This window comes from Falco punctatus (genome assembly GCF_963210335.1).
Source record: "Falco punctatus genome assembly, chromosome: 4".
NCBI classification, from domain to species: domain Eukaryota; kingdom Metazoa; phylum Chordata; class Aves; order Falconiformes; family Falconidae; genus Falco; species Falco punctatus.
In genome coordinates this window covers 23,183,181-23,203,851 of record NC_137583.1, presented here as the reverse complement: position 1 = coordinate 23,203,851, position 20,671 = coordinate 23,183,181, and the positions used below count along the sequence as shown (strand labels likewise).

Here is a 20,671-nt window from a genome sequence, read left to right as displayed (position 1 = left end):
GGGGAGAAATGTAAAAAGAGGCAACGTGTATAATATTAATAATTCACAACAAAAAATAATTTAATGAGAGAGTATTTCTTCTTATGCAATTTGAAGTATGGCATGAAAACGGGGGTTCAGGCCTCTCTTGCACGGCACCTCTGATCATTTCAGTAGGACCAAGCTATCTCACCCCCCATTGGGATTTTTAAGGGAAATACCCCGATGACAGTACCTTTACCAGGGACCCAGCGTTCTGAGCTCTTTCCTATGCAGTGGCTTGATATTGCACCTCTCAATTGAATGGCAAACTGTTCAAACAAATTAAGGATAAAAAATGATTGCAAAATATATCAAAGCATAAACCAGATGTTAAGTGCATGGAATGAATAGCTGTAGAGAAAAACTTTCAAACATTGTAAGAGGTTGGAGGAAGAGCTTGTATTTCAAACATATTTTTATCTCTTATTCTTCTCCCACCCTTTCTTGGTGTGGAAATAGTCTTAAAACTCAAAGATAAAGATCAAAATTTTTTTTTTCATTTCCAAATATGAAATGGGGACCTCAGTCTCTAAGCTGTAAATACTAGGTCTGCTTCCTTCAGAGCTCATCCTACCAGAAATCTGCTTTGTAGATAAAAAACAAAAGAAATACTATCAATGTCTAAGCAGTTGATCATTACCTTTTATTTCCCCATGAGATATTTCATATGGTTTGCTCCTCCTTTATGTAAGTGGCCCATCAGACACAAACTGGCTGTCAGTATGGCTGGATACAGCTTCAGAAACGATGCTCAAGCATCCGGACTACCAATGCATAACCAGAAAATCAAATCTCCTTCATCCCGGTATGCCTTGCCACCAGTGGGCTGCCCTCGCCCTGGTGTTAGCAAGGGATGAGCCAGGTTGTGACCTGACTGCTATCTGCTGTATCCAAAGCAACAGTGCTTTGGCACTAACTGCCCAATAACAACATACTGTACAGTTCTACAACATCTTTCCTACCAAATTACCCCAACTGCTCCCTGTCCCCAGTTCATGAAGGCAGGGAAGGGAATTGAGGTTTTCAGAGCCCCACAAGGGGCAAGTTTTCTGCCTGTATCATGAAAAACTTCTTTAGAGCTCAAAGACAAAGCCAGTCGTTCCCAGGAGTAGCACAAAGACAGTAACAGCATGAGGCTCTGAGGGGAAGGGAAAAGGAGCCCAGGATGGGGACCCACCTCCACAGCCCAGCTCCTCCGCCCCGCACCATGGCTGGTGGCCCGTATGGCCCGGGGCTGAGCCCAGTTCCGCTCTGCTGAGCTATAATGCAAATGCATAGCTTGGGCGACCATTTGTAACCACATCTTTATGCTGTCTGAGTCATTTCCACCCAACCGACTGGTAAAGACACAGCCACATTCAAAAAACTGAAGACGCTGTTTAGTGATGCACAGCATACAGCTACACCATGCCAGCGATTCCCCCACCAGTACTTCTGGTCGCCGCCACAGGTTGGGATGCCTGACTAACACCCTGCGCTCGCGGAGGGGAGCCTGGATCTGCGTCGTCGATGCGAGCAGTTGGGACCTCTGTGTGGTGACTCACTTTGTCAACAGCTGAAGTGACAAAGTGTTGAATTTCCTCTACACCCCATGTCATGGTGCATCAGTCAGCGAGGGGGCACAACTCTCCTCTACGCATCCTTCCAGCTATATTTGTTGGTGAAAAGGCAGAAAAACATGCTCCTGTCACATTTTAAAATAAAATATATGTGAATTTTATGAAAAGCACCAGATGATTGCACACAAGGATGGAGAGATATTAATGCAGACAGTGACACCTCCAGTTTTTTTGTGCTGCCTGGAGAACGCACCAGCACGCTCGCCTTCGGATTCCTGGTTTCCTTCTTGCTCAGATCTGGGTGGTTTAAGCAGAGGGAGGGAAGGGCAGGTGACGTATTAGAAACATGATGAAAAAGCAAAAAAAAAAAAAAAAAAAATCACAGACGGGCCAAACTCTGGTCTAACTTTTAACACAAGCTGGCAAAGGGTACTGGGCGAAAGCAGAAACACAGGGATATTTTGAAACAATTTCATTTTAGAGAAATTTAAATTCTATGAAAGCCACATTGATGCATTTTTAACAATTGTTCCTTCCCAGTATTTATTTCACATAGTCATTCTTCAAAGTACTCTACAGTCTTTTGACTGAAACCATACATCAGCAACTATAAAATGCAAAGGGCAACACTACTCAAATAAAAGAGACTTTAGATGCAGAAAGGTTTTAGCTTCTCTAAACCTCATTTGTAAGCCAGGGTAAAATGGAAGAGCAAATGGAAGAACTTGATAGCTTCATGTCAGAAAAGACATGAACCGTGACACAGCAATGTCAGCAAGACTAAAATGAGCTGTTAAAATACCTGGAGTAAAACAACACATGGTTTCTAAAGTGGCAGATTAAATAAAAAAACTGATAATGGGTCAAGAATGATGAAATCTACGCCTTGTTTCTGCTGTGCACTGGGACTTCCACTTTAAAATTTTCAGTCAGAACATATTAGATTGCCTCCAAATTAAAGTGTCAAGGTAAAACTCAGCAAGTGTAGTTCAACACCTCTGTAAAAACATTGGCAGTAAGGGAAACAAGAAAACAAACCTCCTTCTGATGTTACTTGTAGCACCTGCACCTGAAGAACATGCCTTTAAATAGAGGCACTCCAACAGCATCAGTGTGACAGAGCCCGGCCCCGTAGCAGCCGTATGTAAGGAAGCATTAAGTGCGTGCCAAAAGATTTTAAACAAGATCTTCAGAACTAAAACATGATTTGGCTTTTCCAATAACATATAAAACTAAAACCCAAAAAAGGTGAGGGTCTTTTATTGACCTTCAGGAGAAAAAAACCTTCCTGATAGCTGGTGGCTGCTGAGAGTGGCAGGAAACAAGCAGTTCCAGCTCGTGTGATTATTGAGCAAACTACTTTTTCAACCATTTTTTCCACTACTTCAAGCAACGGCTCAGCACAATTTAACAGTTTCCAATTCAGTAACTAAAAAAGCTCAAGGGTCTTTATTTTTCTAGGGTGAGAAGGGCAAATGACAGACTAGAAGCATTGCTGCTGTCAGGGTACCATAACATTTGTCTGGCACAAAACGTAACGTGTCTCATCACAGACTGTGCGACTGGGTGCCCACCTCTGCGTTTTCAAGGGCTTCTGGGATGGAGACAGAAAGTTCCACATTGCCTTTAAATATCTCAGTAAAAGACTATGGGGAGGAGGAAAACTAACTTTTCCTCCTGACCCTGAATGAGTTCCCTAAAAAAAAAGTAATGACTTAATTATTTCTCAGGAGGTGCAAACAAGCAGTGAATCGATCATACCACACGTACTCCCTGGAATGGCTTCCTCTTCTCTGAAAGTTTAATGCAGCTTTTTGGAAATCTTATTCATTGAAACAAGAGATCTTCCTCAGATCATAAACTCTCAGCAGAATCAGTAGATTCTGCTATTTTACTATACTGACCTTTAGACCGTCCTCTGTCTTTTTACCCTTCAGTTTAGATATCAGAAAATATCACGACGTATTAAAGCATGCATGCTTGCATTGCAGTGCCGGTCCTTCCCAGCACCACAGACAGACCTTAAACTCTTTACTCACTGAACTGGAAGTTACATCTTTTTTGAGTGACTGCTTGAAGCAATGGATAAGGAAGAAAAAAGCCCTTATTTATAAACCACTTTTAGTTGGTGTCAGCTATCAAGAGTTTGTTATTTGCTTATATCATTTACTTTTAAAGGCACATTTTCTTTGCTAAGACTAGGTTTTGAACATTCCTTGGTGTTTTAATTGGCTTGATATTTCCATTATTGTCAAAAAGACGACTTGCTCAAAAAGCACAACCCAGTTTCTCTGTGTATCTCTCCTTCTTAGGCTAAAGGCTGCTCACTTTCTGCAGAAGTTTGCAGTCCACTGGCTGCAGTTATTACAAAAACTACATTTGAAACAAGTAAGTCTGGAAAATCCAGCAATCGATCAGTAACAGCCTGCTGGTGGGCAACTGACTCAGAATTAGAGATTCCAGACCAAGCTTTTCATTTCTTCTTTTCAAGCAAAGGACCTACAAAGAAAGAGCCAGAAAATAAGCTACAATTTGCTGGAGATCTGTATAGCTCTAAGTAAAGACTTCTTGTGGAAACTGCAGTTTAAAATTGTACCTTCAGTCTCCAGTTCCTCCTTTCCAGCCATCCTTCTTCGCACAGCTTGGATTGCAAGGACTGCCAGCCTGGAGCATCCAGATGAGTACAGCCCACCCTGGACTGGGACCGCCTGCAGATGACGTGCATTTATCAACACACAACACGAGTTACTAGGAATTGCTTAGTACAAGGGAACTGCTAGCAAGTAGCAGTTACTTCCATGCAATTTATCTGAAATACTAAAAACGTTACTCTCTTCTGCACACTCTGCATGTGCCTTGCAATGCACTCATACACCAGTTCAGACTGGGAAAACTAGAGGGAATGTTTGCTGGTTAGATCACTCTGCTAAGCGTTCTCCAGCTTGGTTTTCTGCAAGAAATAGGTTCCTGGCTTGGAGAGCAAATTATGATGCTTCCCACAGCACCACACTTGCTCAGTGCTACCCAGAGCTGCTTCCAGGCATCAGTTACCTAAGGGCTGGTCTCAGGCTGTCCTGCTAGGCACCCCCACCCCCCCACCCCAACAGACAGCATTCTGCAGCAAAGGTTCCTGCCTTTCAGTTTTCAAGAATTTAGATAGATTTAAAATTTCTGCTAAATGTCAGTCATTTTGCAGTATATAACCAACACTGTGCATTTTGATTTTCTTCCAGTATCTTAGGCAGGCTGGAAATATTAGGATCTGACAAAGCTTATCCATTTTGAGATGCTTCAGGAGAAAATAAGGAAGGCTGGGATTTTTTTTAATACCAGCAAAGAACAGTTTATTTGCTTCAGTAAATTATAGGTTAATGGCTCTGCATGAGAAACAAGGATAATGGGCAGTTCTAAGCAAGATTCAGTATTGAGGTTGCTTAAAAACTGAAAAGAAGGTCATCACCCAGGCAGGTTCCTCTGCAGTTTTGTTTTATGTAGCTTTGCAAATCAGAGTTCTCTTCATCCCCCAAGTCTCTAGTGTGAGAGTAAAAGACATGAAGTCACAACACTGAAATTTTACATTATTATGTTCCCCATCTTATTATCTAAATTGCTATGCCATGAGTGAATTTAAACCAGAAGACTATTGACCTGCATATCTGACTAGAACCACTTTTTTTTTCCCAAAGCCTAGTATGTTTATATATGGCTGAAATAATTTGGAAATCTGTTTACAAGCTGTCCAATGTAATTGAGAGGGATTTTTCTTCTGCCTTTAAGGTCACGTACTTACAAAGGTGAAATTTGCTGCAGTAGCTATTTTAAAAGGATCAAGGACAGAGAACAATTACTTGTAGACTGGGGACCAATAAAGGGAAATCCACAGAGGACTCTAAAGACTTGAGAAATAATGTAGGTGATGTACTTAAGAACAGAGCGAGTCAGGAGAGGAGAACCTGGAAAAAAAATGCAATTTCAACAGATTGTATATTATTAGATTAAAAAAAAAAAATGAATCGCTACAATTTCACTTTTTTTTTTCCCTTTTTTTTTTTTTTTTTTTCCCCTTCTGCCTATCAATTTTAACTGGTTGTGGGCTCAGGTCAGCATTAGCTGAGGGGCTGCCACTGCCTTGCCTTTCATATGAGAGGCATGACTCACAGTTATTACTGGAAGGTGAAAGCTGATTATATATTCTCTATGGATTTAGTGTTTAGGAATTTCAGTGCACAGTCTGAGCTCTAACATTTTAAAAAAGTTTGGCAAACATTTCATCAGGCAGAGAAGTACAGTGACGAAGTTGGAGAGGTCAAAGTGTGGGACAATTAGCAGGATATCATTCTGTAAATACATTAGTAATAAAGGAAGACCAAAAAAGGAGTGGGAAAGTCATTAACCAAGTAATCCGAGTGTTTAACAAGCTTTCTTTTCTTCGCTCTTCATGAAAAAGGCCAACTGAGAGCAGATGGTTGGTGCAATAATACTGTAACAGAGAGGGAAGATTGTAATCTCATAAAGAGGGAATGGTGAGAGTGCCTGGCTAATTTAGATGTTTTCAAATTGGTTATGCTGATGAGCTTTATCTTTGCATACTTAAGAAACTGTCTGAAATAATATCAGAATCTGGACTATTATCATGGAAGACTGAAGAGGGAAAGATGAGGAAAGAGTAACCACGACTTTAAGGAGGAAAAGATAGTGCTTTACATACCAGCTCCCAGACCATCCATTCACAGAAAAATATTAAATCTTTCTATAACAGCAACAAGATACAAGGCGTGAGCAGCAGCAAACAGCATTTTTTCGATTGCCCCATACCAATTGCATTCCGTTCTATGGGACATTAAAAAGGCATAGCTTGACTTGAGCCTTAGCTATTAACATGGCATTTGGTGATATGTATACGGGCTACAAAGCTTGCTAGAAGACCATTCATTTCCTGAAAACAGTTCTATTCAAAATGAAAGGATGAATCAAGCACAGTTTCAAAGAGACCTGTCTTGAACTCAGTATTATTAATTTTTTCATTAGTGACTTGGATGATGGAAGAAGGAATGTACTTGTTACATTTCCTTGATAACACTGTGCAGGGAAGGACTGCAAGCACACAAGAGGACAGGATTAAAATTTGAAAAGGTCTTGACAAATTGCTGAAATAATCTTTCAAGAAAGCATGTTATTCAGGAGAGACAATACAAGATACTATAGTTGGGCAGAAATAATCAACTGCGTAATTACAGGCTGGGGAACAACCATGCAGATTGGGGAAAGGGAGCTGGGGATGGCTGCTCTGAAAGAGACAATCGTTCTGAGATGGTAAAGTCAAGTGTGGCTAAAAGAAGATATGAGAAACAATCCTTCCACTAGGTTCAGTCCTAAGAAGTCCACATTGGGGAAGTACATTCTGTTTTATATACTATATGTTAGTAAATGTAGAGGAATGTAGGAAATCAAAAAATCCTACTAAATGTAGGAAATCAAAAAAAGGACAAGGAAGGAGATCAGAGGTCTAGAAATCATCACCGAGGGGTGAAACAGTGTTGGGTAACTGAGCCTTAAACCAAAAAAGAGAACGAGGAGAGAACTTAGTCGCTTAAAATATGCTCAAAATAACAGCTAAGACAAAGGAGTGACCTGTTCTTCAGGGTTTTGCCCTATCAGCCATGAACTGGATGAAGAAAATAAAGCGCACAAGCCTGGGAAGCCCCACAAGGAGCGCACCCCGTGGGGCAGAGCTCCGGGTGCAGGGACTGGGTCCCCACCGCCACCAGCCACCCTACTGCCGCTGCTCCGCCCTGCGAGACAGGAACCACGCAGCGGCCCTGTAAACTTTTTACCAAAAAAATCTTTGAATATTAAATGAAAAATTCAGGAAGGTCAATTAAACTGTTCATGGATATTTAATAATATGGAAGATGAGAAAAATAATCAAATAAGTTACTTGTTCCAAATTATCACTCAGTTTTACCTGTAGTTCATTACTGACTCAGATTAATGAATGCTGCAAAGATATTACTCTCGTATGAATATTCAGACTTTGCTACTTGATTGCAACTTTTCAAATGAAACATGCAGTATATCAATTCTTGATGAATTTTTTAAGAAAGCCAAATGTCAAATGCCCTCTGTAGCAGACCTATCATTTAAGGACATCACATTGGTATACCAGGCGATGGAGAAGCTCCCTGCTGAAAATACAGGACACCAGACAATTGTTAACATGAGGAAATTAACTCGGGAACTGTGCTCAGGATGCATTTCTCCATAGAGCTCACCACACTTCAGCTGCTTTATGTTATAAATAGTGGTAACTGTGAAAAGACCTAACCCTCCCCCCAGTGTTTTGTGGGCTTATTTTATTCATTTTCACCTTCAGGAAAGGAGCATTTGCCAGGGAAAATGCTTTTGTACTTAGCAAAAAATAAAACCTGTGAATCACCAGGGAAGCTGAGTGGGAAAGGTCACCAACTGGCTTCTCTATAGCAGCAGACGTTTATTTTATCGTTGTAGGACCTGAACTCGTTCATGTGATCATCCAGCTTTAGATTTTAATAGACAGGATTTGGTGAAGGTGAGAATCTTGTGTTTCTTCAGGGAGAAGTAGAAAGGAGGTGACAAACAGCACGCTGTTCAGTGCCAGTGCTGATTTACCTACCCAGATATTGCTGTATGAGTTTATTCCGTTCGCTTGGCTGGGGAAGTGGACCAAACCAGAAACCTCGGGATGAGTAACTGCAGTATGGCACGCCCTGGGGAAACTCCTCATTAGCCCAGTAAAGGTTAGTTTCTACCTGTCAGCAGTTGTGTTTAAGCCTCTCCAGGAGAGATGAGCTCCCTGCCCAGAGGGATTCCGACCTGCTCTGCTGACCCGTCTCTGCTCCGCCGAGGAGAAGCCCCTGTCTCAGGCAGCGCCTTCCTGACCAAATGCCTTAAGCAGAGCACGAAGAGCCCTCAGAAGGTCCTGTGAGGTTTGCACTTCAAAGCAGACCGGGAAACCCTGACACACAGCTCTTGCAGAGCAAAAGCGCAGTAAGCTTTCTGCAGAACTTTCACCCTCTTGTGCAGGGTCGTGGCATGTGATGGCGATACCTCCCCCTTGACTGAGATTTATTTAGCTATGGGAAAATGGGAAAATTATCTTTGCAAGGCATGCTGTTCATTTATTTACGTGGAAAGACGGGTGACTAATTTCCTTGGTTCCTTTGGAAACCCCAGCCTGCTCAATAAAGACAGCCGGCGTGTTTACAGCTCTGCAACAGCTACACCTTGTAAAGCATGTCCTTCAGCGCTGCGTTCACAGGTGAGGCTGCTGGAAATAACAGCTCTCAAGAGTTACATAAGAAGCAAAATTTCCTCCTTCAAAGCATTATAAAGAAAGATAAAATGACTTACTTAAAGCCAACCTTGTCTTCACAATGATTTAAACTAACGCACTTCCCAGCTGGAACAGGCTGCAAATACGACACAGCCACGTAACTGCAACATGAGGGATGCAAACTCATTCATAAAGCGTCAGTAACTCAATGGCCTCGGGCCACACGGCCACAGATTTCTGTGATGGACTGGTATTGGAAGAAAAAGATTTAAAGGAAAAAAAATGCATTCACCCATCCTGTTTTTCCCTCCAACACCTGAATTGTCTTCAAATTCTACAAAGCCAGATTGTTCTGCCCTCTAAGCTTTTTAATAACTTCCATTTGTTAGTGAAATGCTGAGTTAAATGGCAAAGCTTTTTAGTTCAAATGCATTATAAACTCATGACAGTCTTCTTAGACCCTTATCAGCCATTTCAGAGATATATAGCATATTCGTAGATAATTACATGCAGAAACATCCATAACTTGCATGCATGTATATACATACAGACATTATCTACTGAGCAATTAAGTAACTAAACCTCTGCAATAAATATGTTACAAACGTCTTATCTAATTACTCTGCTGTATAATTCATTTGTTCACACAGGGCTTTTTCTTACTTTCCTACTTTTTACATTAACCCTTCCCCTAATGAAGAGGAGCTCCCTAGTGCTTATCTCGTACAAGTTTGGATCAAATCCACAAAAGTACTTTCATTTGCTACTTCACATTCTTCTCTGAGCAGGTTAATAACAAGGAGCCAGGCTCTTTTCCCTTGCTATTCTTTGTTCTTATTTTATTCTCCTTTATTCTTACTTTATTCTTTACCTACTAATATTTCTACTACCTAGGGTCCCTGCCTTTCTCGTACCAATCCAGACACTCAGAAGATCCTGTCAGGTGCTGCAACACATCCAGATTTTCCCATTTTCTGTGCAGAAGGGGACACAGGCAAGCAGGTAAAAGAGCCCGTGGGGTGGCAAGGCAGAACTGGGAGGGACTGGCCGTGCTGCCTGCAGCGTGCAAAGGGCCACAGGGAAATGGGGTTTGGAAATTAAGTGGGGCCTTGAAGAAAAATCCCAGCTGGCAGAAGCAGGGCACGAGCGCAGCTCTTGTGCCAAGTTTATTCCTCATTGCCATGCTCAACCCAGGACTCACCTGAAATTGCTTGAGTGGTTTTAATCACAGATATTTATTGTTTTTTAATGGCTCAGCGCAGACTGTTCTTTCCTCAGTCAAAACCTCTCACCCCCAGACCTGGCTTTTCCAATTACTGGTTTAGTACTTTTCCTACAGGTGAAGGGGCAGCTTGCAGAAGCACTTGAAACTCTCCTTTACTATCCATGTGTCACAGCAGCTTCTTGTTCTATTGATAAGATTTTTTTACATGTAACTGTCCAAGGTTGCCTATTTCTCCCTCTCCCAGGCCACGCCATGGTGTAACGTGCCAGGTGTCACTGTGCCTGCATCCCCTCTTCCGCAGCCCTCTCGCTTTGGCCAGTATTTCACTGTTTTCCTCCCTAGAGAAACCACTACAACCTTGCAGCATTTGGCTCTTACTCCTCTTTTTCAGACACACCAAGTTCACTTCATTTTTGGTCAGAATAACCTCATTCGGCAGGAAATTGCCTCCTATCACCCAGCAATCAGGCAGTACCTCTCACTCACTGCTTTCCCATGTGCTGAGATGTTTCTATGCATCTCTTTAGTTCATTCCTCCATCGCTTGCTGTTTCTATAGAATTGAGTCTGTAACAAGCTTTTCTGTAAGTTTTTCTGTAAGCCCCACAATTAACAACATCCCACTGCACAGGAACTGTGTTTTATGATGCTGCCTGATGCCCAGATTTCTCCACCTGCTGGTTTCCTGGCCAGATGCTGCTGCCAAACAGTTTTTGATGTCCAACTTCTGCCTGTTTGGCTTTAGGAGAGCCCTTTCCTTTAACTAATGTCTTTTTAGTAAGTGTTTTGGTATTTAATTATCTCTGAGTTTCCTCTCTGACTGTAAATTTAGTTGATTTTACAGAGACCAAAATAGATGCAAAAAACTCAGCATGTCTGTGGGTATCACATGAACCTCACTTTCTTTAAAAAAAATGAAAACTAGGTCAAAATCAGAGCTGGGGTGGGTGATTTGTGGTTGCACAGGAACCTCAGGAACACAGAGAGCAACGGGGTCGGATCCCTCATTAGGAAAAGTAGGTGGGTGCAGCAAAGCTTGCACTTCAGAGCGCCTCAAAAAGGAAACAAGGACATACAGCAAGTCATATTTGTCCACATCCAGATTTGGCCCAAGCAAGTACAAATTGCCAAAATGGGAAAATTATATGCTAGTACCTTAATAGATGGGATGAGGTAGAGATCAGTCTGCCTGTTTCTCCCCCACTCTGTTCCACAAACCCAGCAGTTCCAAGAAATTATACTTGATAAATGACTTGTTTTCTTCATGCTGGTGTTCAGGTGTTGCTTAAGTAGGAGAGTGGGGAATTACAGCCCGTGCTGCTGCTGCTATTATTATTATTTAGCAGTAATTCCTCTAACTTTCTTCCCTGGAGGAAGGCACAACTAGCTGGTCTCCTGCTCCCAAGGTCATCCCATCAGAAAATATTAGCTATTTGTTTCTATTAGTTTCAATTATTGAGGTACAGAAAACCAAACAACAGTCAATTTACAGTATTTCATGGCTTGTCTTAAATGTGGGACTGGAACATTTACCCCAAAGCACAAGTAACAACAAGACAGAGTCTTCACGAAACCTGCTGGCACCAGGAGGAGGATGCCCGCCCCCCCGCCCCCCCCCCGCGCCCGCTCCCCAGACAGGCTGGAGCCCTTTCATTTTCCTGTCCTTTCTGTAGAAACAGGCAACTCAACATACTGAGGGGCTGAGCGGATTAATTCCTAATACAATTACCACTCTGTTGGCCTTTTTTATAGTCCTCACAAGGTGTGAAATAAGTAATTTTCCACAGTTTTACAGGTACAATATATGCACCCCTGATAGCTGTTGATGCATTCCCATGCTACTGCTTCCCTTGCGACCGCATTATTTAAATCCTTTCTGACTTGCGTTGTAATACAACATCTGTCCCCTCTGCCTAGCCATGTAGCAGTGGGCGGTGCGTTATTGGTTTAAAAGACGAGGGATATTTCATTTCAAAGTGCAAGCAGTGATGGTTAGATGCGCTCAGATAAGTTCCCCCACGGTCTCTGTAACTTCTCAGCCAGTCAGCCAGCTCTGTGTCAGCCACATAAATGGCAAGGTTAGAGTGAAGGACCTGCCCCGAAGAAAGCAGACACGGTCTGCAGCTAGGAGCTCCTCCATGGGAGATGGGAGCCCTGGAGAGCCCGGAGGTGAGCATTACTGACAGCTGAGCTGTGAAAGATGGAGAGAGCATATCAGCAATGGACACCAAGTCCTCCAGGTCTCTCGTCATTTGAGTCTGCAGCCCATTATGTCAGTGCCTGAACACTGACTCAGGAGTATTTGGTCTCAGTCCAGAACTCAGAAAACATAAGAAACACTTGAACATCTCAAGATTTTAACATTAAATGGCTTGAAAGTTTATTTTCCTTTTGGCTTTATCTTCCACTGTGTTTAACCTCACTGTTCCCATCTCCCATCACTTGTCTGTGATCCCAAAGACTAGAAAAGATCCTGAAAAGAAAGGCTGATGGGGGGGAGAAGCCCCCTTTGCACCACCTTTCCCCAGGAGCCAGAACTTGGTGAAGGAGGAACACATTAATGGTCTCAATACTTGCAATCAGATGATGCAAACCAGCAATGTTGGCAAGTGAGGATTTACATTTCACATGGCAAAGCAGCACATTAGCTGCTTGATACTACCCTTTTACTGCAAGAAGGATTATATTCACTTCAAATTATCTCCTGAGAAAAGCTATGTGAACACAGTCATCCAAAAAGGCACAAGATCTTCTTTGGGAAGAGTTGCTTCCTTTTACACACGATTGCTATGAGAAGACACAATTGTGAAAAGAATAAGGTGTCTGGGTACATCCCTGAATATATGTTAGTACAAGTATTAAATCAACCGCAAACTCATCTGAAAAATGCTGCTGCTCTGCCCCACTCCTCCAAGTAGTGAAATCCTCGCAAAAAAAAAAAAAAAAAAAAAAAAAAAAAAAGACAAGTATTTTTTCTCAAATGGAAAGGTTTCATGCTGTTCCTTTCAAAACATTTTCCCTCTTTTTCCTTGCAATGATACGGAGGGTACCTCTAGAGTATCCAGCTGACTCTATCACAGACAACTAGAACAAAGACTTTTTGAACTTAGTTCAGAGATATTAGGCAAGAGCCTAAACACCCTCTGAATGCCACGACCTGTGCCTCCATCCCTTTCCCTAAGCCTGCATATACATACCCTGTCCCGCTGCTGCCTCACTCACCAGCTGCATCCCTGCAATACCACCCTGCTTCCCTTCAGCATTCATGTTGCCCTCCTTGTAAGGTGACATTTTTATTTCCAAGGAAAAAGGGCACTGGTAATAAAGTCTCTCCCTTCATCCCTCTCAATTTCCCTTTTGGACTTTTAGTGAAGGCCATTTTGTTTTCAACTAATGTATATTTAAAAAAAAAACAACAACGAAAACAAAACTCCAACCAAAAAATTCCAAAAAAAAAAATCAGCCAGAGAGAATCACCCCGTCTTCAACAACTCATACATGTGGAAGAAGGGTTAACGAGCACACTGTGAGGAATACTGCAAAAGTCATGCATGCCTCTCCATTTTCATGTTGATTATTTTTTAAAGAGATTTAAAAAATCAATCTTTTTGAATGGATTAAATTACATTAAAACCTCACAATGGGCAAAATCTGCTTGATCTTCATGAAAAAAACTTGAACAACAAGCCATCCAGATTCCAGGGTTATCCCACCTTTAGATGAAGCTCAGCACTGAACCAGTTCCTCCATGGTCTGGAAGGTCGTGGTTCTTTGTAGAGGAAGGGCTGGGTTAGGCTTCTTTCTCCTGGCAAAGAGGAACGACTGTCTTGGCACATCTGGGCTCTGCTCTCCGCTCCCTGGCAGTAGCCCGGCGTGGGGGAAAGCCTGCACAACCTGCTCCCTCCATGAAGGGGACAGAGTAAGGTATGACAGAAACCCTGGAAGGAAAGAGCGGGGAAAAAAAAAAAAGAAAACACGGCAACAGAGACAGCAGAAGATGCTAGATGCTGATTTGCGTTACAGCCATGGTTAGTGCCGCTGAGGCACGGTGCGTACAATAAGCTGGCAAAGGTTAGGGATTGCCGCGTGCAGGGGCGCGGTGCCAATATTTACATACTTACTTCTGAGGGTTTTCACTGTTGATCTCTGGTGTGTTTGTGGACTGTGTTGGGTTCCTGGCGGGAACGGAGAATCCCTTGAAACTGCACCATCAGCTGAACAGCAAGGCTTTCCAATCTGTGACCCAGGAGAAAAAGAAAAGGAAAATCATTTAAGGTGCAGATTCCACAGAAAACACTAAGATAGTACAGGTGGGAGGGAGATGATGGTGAGGCGCTCCCTGTGCTTTGTAGGGCTTTTAAAATTTGACTCCTGAAAAACTAACCAGCATGCTAACACTCACCATAGCGCTTTGCTTCTGTGAGGTGAAGAGGAGCAGGGAAAGTGTCACAGAGAAGTCTGAAGATCTCATATCTTGAACACTTTGGCAAATATTTTTTTCAGATGTATTCTGGAGCATTCTGCCAAAGTGGCTTTGAAACTTGGAATGAATTTTATATAAATAACCATTAATAAAGATAGTCTTGTGCATGTAGAGAGAGGGCAGCTGCAGTGGGGAGAAGGAAATCATTCTGAGCTTGTCTGGTTGAATATAAATATTAGGATGGGGTCTCAAATGTACTTAAGATCAGGTAGCTGATAAACTTTAACATACAATGAGATTTTCCATTTTAGCACTGAAGGTATTTTTACTGGCAAAACAATAAAAATAGGCTTTTAGCCTCATTTATCTTCTCTATGTTTAGACATTTGCAATTTTTTCACCTTTTTTTTCCTTTCATTTTATCGTTTCTCTATTTTCTTTTATACAGAACACTTAGAAATCCCTGCAGGTTCTGGTGATCTTTCATGGCCATTTGCACATCTTATGATTAGAAAGAGGAATTTTGATTTGCTACAAAACTATAGGGATTATACTGGTTTTTCAGTAAAGCCTGCCCTCAAAATAGTTTTCAATTGGCTTTATAACTATTCAATATTGCTATAGTATTCCCACTGTTACCACAAATACTGCTGCCATCATTATCCAGTTTGCAAGAGCAAAACTGAGTTTCAACTGTTCACACAACATGTGATGTATTGGAAAAGGTAAAGCTTTGTAATACACCATGAATATCAGTGAGAGTTTGACGTAAATTTAAGAAAGGAAACATTCATATTATATTTCTAGGCAAAGAGAGTATGCAAATAGCAAGATTGATTTGCCTACCCAAGAATTTACCACAGGAAATGGAGAAAAGCCCAAACACTCAGCAAACTGAAAATATACTGTGGCTAAGGGAAAGGGAAACATCAGAGGGAAACAGTCCTGAGCTGAATCTAAGGAGATTTAATTAAATTTTATATTTATTTATTTATTTATTTCTAGGCTTCTCCATTCTTGGCTTATTTGTGCAATGGAAAAGTGCAATACTGGAGGTATTCCTAAAGTAATTTTTCTCTAAATGTTATTCAAATTATCTGTAGTCTAAGGAACGTGATAGGTATGAATTATAGCTCCTAGTATTAAAATACCAAAACAAATTATTAGCATATAAAATTGATACGATTTATTCAGATGTGTTACTTTGAAATATGGTACATAGCACAGTGCACCTATCTTGAATCATAAAACTTGTCAAAGGTACCAAAAGTTTATTGCCTTGGAAGATTCATGCAGCAACACTGAACACTTGATTTAGGTCTGAACAGCCTTTTATAATTCTTGCAGGCATGCAAGCATTTCAGAAGATTTATTTAAATACAAAAAAAAAAAAAAAAAATATTTAGGAAGATAAAGCAGCCTTTTCCCCTAATCAGATGAGACAGAAATTCTTTCAAGCCACTCTAAGGATGGAATTTTTCATTTTTCTTCCTATAATTTTATACTACAATAAATCTTTCCACGTGAATTAATTTCTTAAACATAACAGTTATTTATTAACACAACAAAGCAAGCATGTTTTCACAGCAGCCATGTACAAGCAAGAAGTGCATTATATCCAAACAATGTAGCGACACATCTTTGTTCAACTGTCTCTGCGACAGAAAGTTGTCCAAGAGCGTGATGCCTCCCACAGCCCCGTGCACCTGCCCAGCTGCGGCTGCCCCGTGCTCCCGCCGCACCTCCTTGCTGCCAGAAGTGGCATCACTTTCCCCAAACCTACCAACACCTGCTCTCCCAGAGCAGTGAATGCCTGCGATAATTTGAAAAAAAAAAAAAAAAAAAAAAAAAAGCCCAATTTCTTTCACTAACATACTTCTGATTGAGTTTTTGTTGCATGAACAAGGAGAAAAAAATTATAACAGGAACATTTCTTAAAACAATGGAAATGTGAAACAGAGAGAAACAGCAGCAAAGAGAATAGGCCTTGCAATTTCTGTGCGGCTTGCAACATAATCATGGCTTCTCCTGTAACAGCCTCAGCCTGGGAATTACCCTTGCATTTGCATAACTTTCAATCAAGTCACAGAGAAACCAAAATTCAAACGGCTATTCTTAAAATGCATATTCTCTAAATACACTACTCCAGCTTTGCCTAGATGTAGACAAGCTTCCAAATACAGAAAGCCAGCCTGTTTTGAGTGGGATCTGTTGTAGAGTCCATGCCTTTTTTCTGCAATGATTAAAAAGATTAACTTCAGTTGTCAGTAACTGCAGTGAAAGGCACTGAAGGCTCAACTCTTAATTACAAAGGGAAACATAGAAATGTGGCAATTAACCTTTATTCATGCTAACAGCAAAAAGGCATGGCTGGAGGCTTCTGTGTTTGTTACCGAGGAAGAAAATCTTTGGTATCTGCAGTGAACTTTTCCCTTGATGTTGGCTGTGCCTGAGAAAGGGATTGGTTTGTTGTTGATTATATTGCCAGATAAAAATGCCATTCACAAAACCAGCAAGTTCGAGGCTACAGAGAAATTCCATTCTAACATCTTAATAATAGCTTAATTTTATCTGTTTGAAGTATGCAGACACAAAATGCAAAAGAGACAAAGCGTCAGTACCCTTCCAACTTACAATACACTATAATTCTCTGCTTCTACTGCTCCCAGCTGCTGCTCTTGGCCACTGGACGCTGTGCCCGTGGGTTGGTGAAGCCCTGGGGATACACATGGAAGCCAAGTACGAGCCAGTCTCCAGGTTTCAAAGTGCAAGTGTCTCATGGGAATTAGTGTTTGACACCTACAGATTTATTTAGGTACCCAATAGAAGAAAGCATCTTTTTCCCCATTTTGCTGGGGGCAGAAAGCAGACAGGGTGACTTCAAATGACCAGTTGAAGCCCATTTAGCAGGTGCTGGATTCATTGCACTCACATCTATCTGTTTGGATCAAACGTGTAGGACTATGTCTCTAGCAATGCGCTCTGAGCTCCAGCTCCAGAACATCCCTCATTGCTGGTAACACCAGCAGCCATAAACAATTTATTTTCTAGGACCTGAAGTGCAAATAAAAATGTAAGGGACCTCCAACATATCCAAGCATTGCTTGTGAGAATGTTACAAGGAAACCACCTTCCAGGAAGAAATTAAAACTGCCAATATTTATTTCAAGCTATTGAAGCCCACTGGCTGGAGGAAGGCTCGCAGGGGACAGAAGCCCTGGGCAGCCAGCTGTCAAAAGTTACTAAATCCAGTCCGTGGAGAAGTACTAGACAATGATCTGAAGCTAATTCAAAGGCTTTCATGTCTGTAAAGTGTGTAAGGTAACAAAAATATATTTTTTCTATAGACTGCGTAGCTGCAAAGGTCTTTAAAATTGCCAGAACCCCATGTTACAGTGCAAAATCACATTGCTCTCTTTATGTTAGACCTGTAAAATGGGATACACCATCACAAAAGGTATAAATTTAAATACTACAAGAACTAAGATAATCTCTCAACAGTTATGGTTTGGACATTCTCTGATAAAAACAAAAAATCTCAGGCTATACCTCCCCGAGAACATGCTCACCAGAGATAACTGCGAGGGATCCCAAGTTTTATGACAGGCCACTGGGATTGCTGGAGGTGATGGCAACTGATGCCCAGTGCTGTGTCTATTCTCTTCTGTTTTAAGCCGAAAGAAGCTACCAAAGGAAGCTGAGAATTTCCTCAAAGATCAAGGCAGGTTTAACCACAGAGCTTTGGTCTGGGGCCAACTCTTGGTTCTTTCAAGCAAAAAACTTTAGCACCAAACATATGGCAAATGCTCTCTCCCTCCAGATCAATATGTTATCCTATCATTTACGTGAGTGAAATGTATCCAGCCTGTCTCCTCAATTGGTCACAGAACTTCTCTTTTCATGGTTGCAGCACACTGCTAGACATCCGTGTCTCCATGCTAAAACAAACTTTTGCAGTAATGCAATAAAGTTGCGGAAGCACAGGTCTTGCCAGATTTCAAAGGCTAGTGTAAATACATGAATATATGATTACTTCAAAAGCTACTAGAAAACTGCTTGATGTTTGGCACCAATCTACCTTTCTTTTGGCAGTCTACCGAAAAAGCTATGTTTTAGAAATTTTTAACACCAATTATGTTTCTGGGAACTGCATCACAAGGAAACACTTCACCATTTTTCCCTCTCTGTTGGGGCTGAGCACGTGAATGTACCACACTTTTTAGCAACAAGCACAGTGCATGTTCGCTCCATCAAGTCTTGTACAAGACAGGAAAACCTTCTCAATGAGCCTGCAAATGTTGAACCTTGAAAGAAACAACAGCACGTGTGAATCTATAAAACATTCCCAAGGTCTTCTGGGAATTCCCACAGAGCTCAAAGTTAAAAAAAAAAACAAACCAAACCAAACAAACAAAAAAAAACCCCACCAACCCCACCAAAAAACAGTGGGCACTTTCCTAGAACACATTTCATTTCAATTATACTATTAGGCTTGCCAACTGAGAAGACTACAGTGATGTTCTCATCCTACAGTATATTGATATGATACTATTGCTGACTTCAGGGAACACGCGATCCCCTAAGCCAAGCTGTGGTACAAATCTTTGTGGTAGTATTTTATACATGGAGTCATCTCTGTTCTGCTTAATATCTTGGTTCTTATGTGGATCTAAGGACATGAGCATTTAACACAAAGAGATAACTTATTTATGTAGCAGAGCTTTAATTTCTTTGAGGTCACGAATGTGCTATATGCAGTAAATGTGCAGTATTGCAGTTAATAAGAAGTAGGTTTGGCATAATTTTGTCCAACCTTTCCCCCTCCCCCTTTTTCTATTCATCTTTGTGGCAATTCCTTAAAAAATGTAAATGTTCCTCCCTTTTTGCAACTTAATCTCCATATGTTTATCAGCTGTAATTGCAGCTTGGTCACAGTGATTAAGATACACAACACCTACTTGTTAATGTAGGCAAGAAAAGTAATTTTCTCTGTCATAATTTCAAAACATTTGTTCAAATTGTAGCCACAAAGAATACACACATGTTAATGTATTAGGTGCCAAAAAAACCCTCCATATGACTCAGGAGAAACAAGTGCCAGCTTGATCCAGCAATGAATTTAGTGGATAACATGAAAATCTGTCACAGTGAAAGCCAACATTTATTCTTTCCTAACGTATAATAAATTGTAGTTTGATAAATATTACATTTTCCTTGATATCAAGAGAATATCCTTTCTGACCTTTAGGGACACAAAGAGCAGGGTCCCCAAAGCCACTTGGGTGCAGCAGGCAGAAGGGTCAGGGCAGGAGTGTGCTTAAGGAAACCCATGGTTGCCTAGGAGACTCCAACAGCCTCCTCAAAAAAGCATTTTTCTTACCCTTAAAACCACAAAGCTACCCAATTGACAGGTGTTTCATGAAACGTGAGTCCAAATGAAGATGATAGAAGCTTTAGAGTAAATGAATGAACCAATTAATATAAACTTTTGTATGAAGGAGGCAATTAGACCTAAATGAACTATAGCTTAAACATACTCCCGAATTTGTTCATGTAGTGCCAGACCATATTTACCACTGAGAATAAGGTCAACTTCAAAGCGAAGGTTTAAGGAATGCAAAATAAAAAGCTCTTTATTTGGTTGCGCTCAGGAGGCTTTACTTGTTGATACAAGCCATAACCCAGTCGTTTTGCCACACACAAAAATCATTACTCGTCTCCTGGGTCACACCACATTTTCCAACCTTTTAGGTAGAGCCCTGGGATTATTGATTACATGAATCAAAGTGCTGGGGCATCGCTGCTGCCTCCAAGCCAGTGCCACACACCAGGCTGCTGGATGGGATGGAGACCAACGGATCTGTTCTCAGTCTGCTCCTGGGGGACAGGAGGAACCAAGGAAATTGGTGAATATTAAGTATTTTTCTAAATGGCTGTCAAGTCACTTCCAGAGCACAAGTAATGAAGTCAGTTCTCTATTTTTTTTTTTTGCATTCAACCTGAAAGGTGGTGAACTTGAGCCTGGAAATATGTAAAAGCCCAGCAAACTTTGTGTGTTTGTGGGTGAGTCATTGTTTAAAATCCCATCAGAACAGAACAAAAGCTTAACAATTTTCCTGTAGTGCATCTTAT

At 41.3% G+C, this 20,671-nt stretch overlaps 1 protein-coding gene across 17 annotated transcripts in view; it reads right to left on the bottom strand.

The window, feature by feature from the left end:
- Window positions 1-20,671, bottom strand: part of GRM7 (glutamate metabotropic receptor 7) — a 417,449-nt gene that overhangs the window by 360,614 nt on the left and 36,164 nt on the right. For 13 of the 17 annotated variants that reach the window (XM_080387562.1, XM_080387563.1, XM_080387555.1 and 10 more), the window contains one exon: window positions 215-14,352. The gene's annotated coding sequence lies outside the window, so the exon portion shown is untranslated. The remainder of the gene's footprint in view (window positions 1-214; window positions 14,353-20,671) is intronic. The other 4 variants (XM_080387569.1, XM_080387565.1, XM_080387571.1 and 1 more) reach the window with 4 other exon arrangements.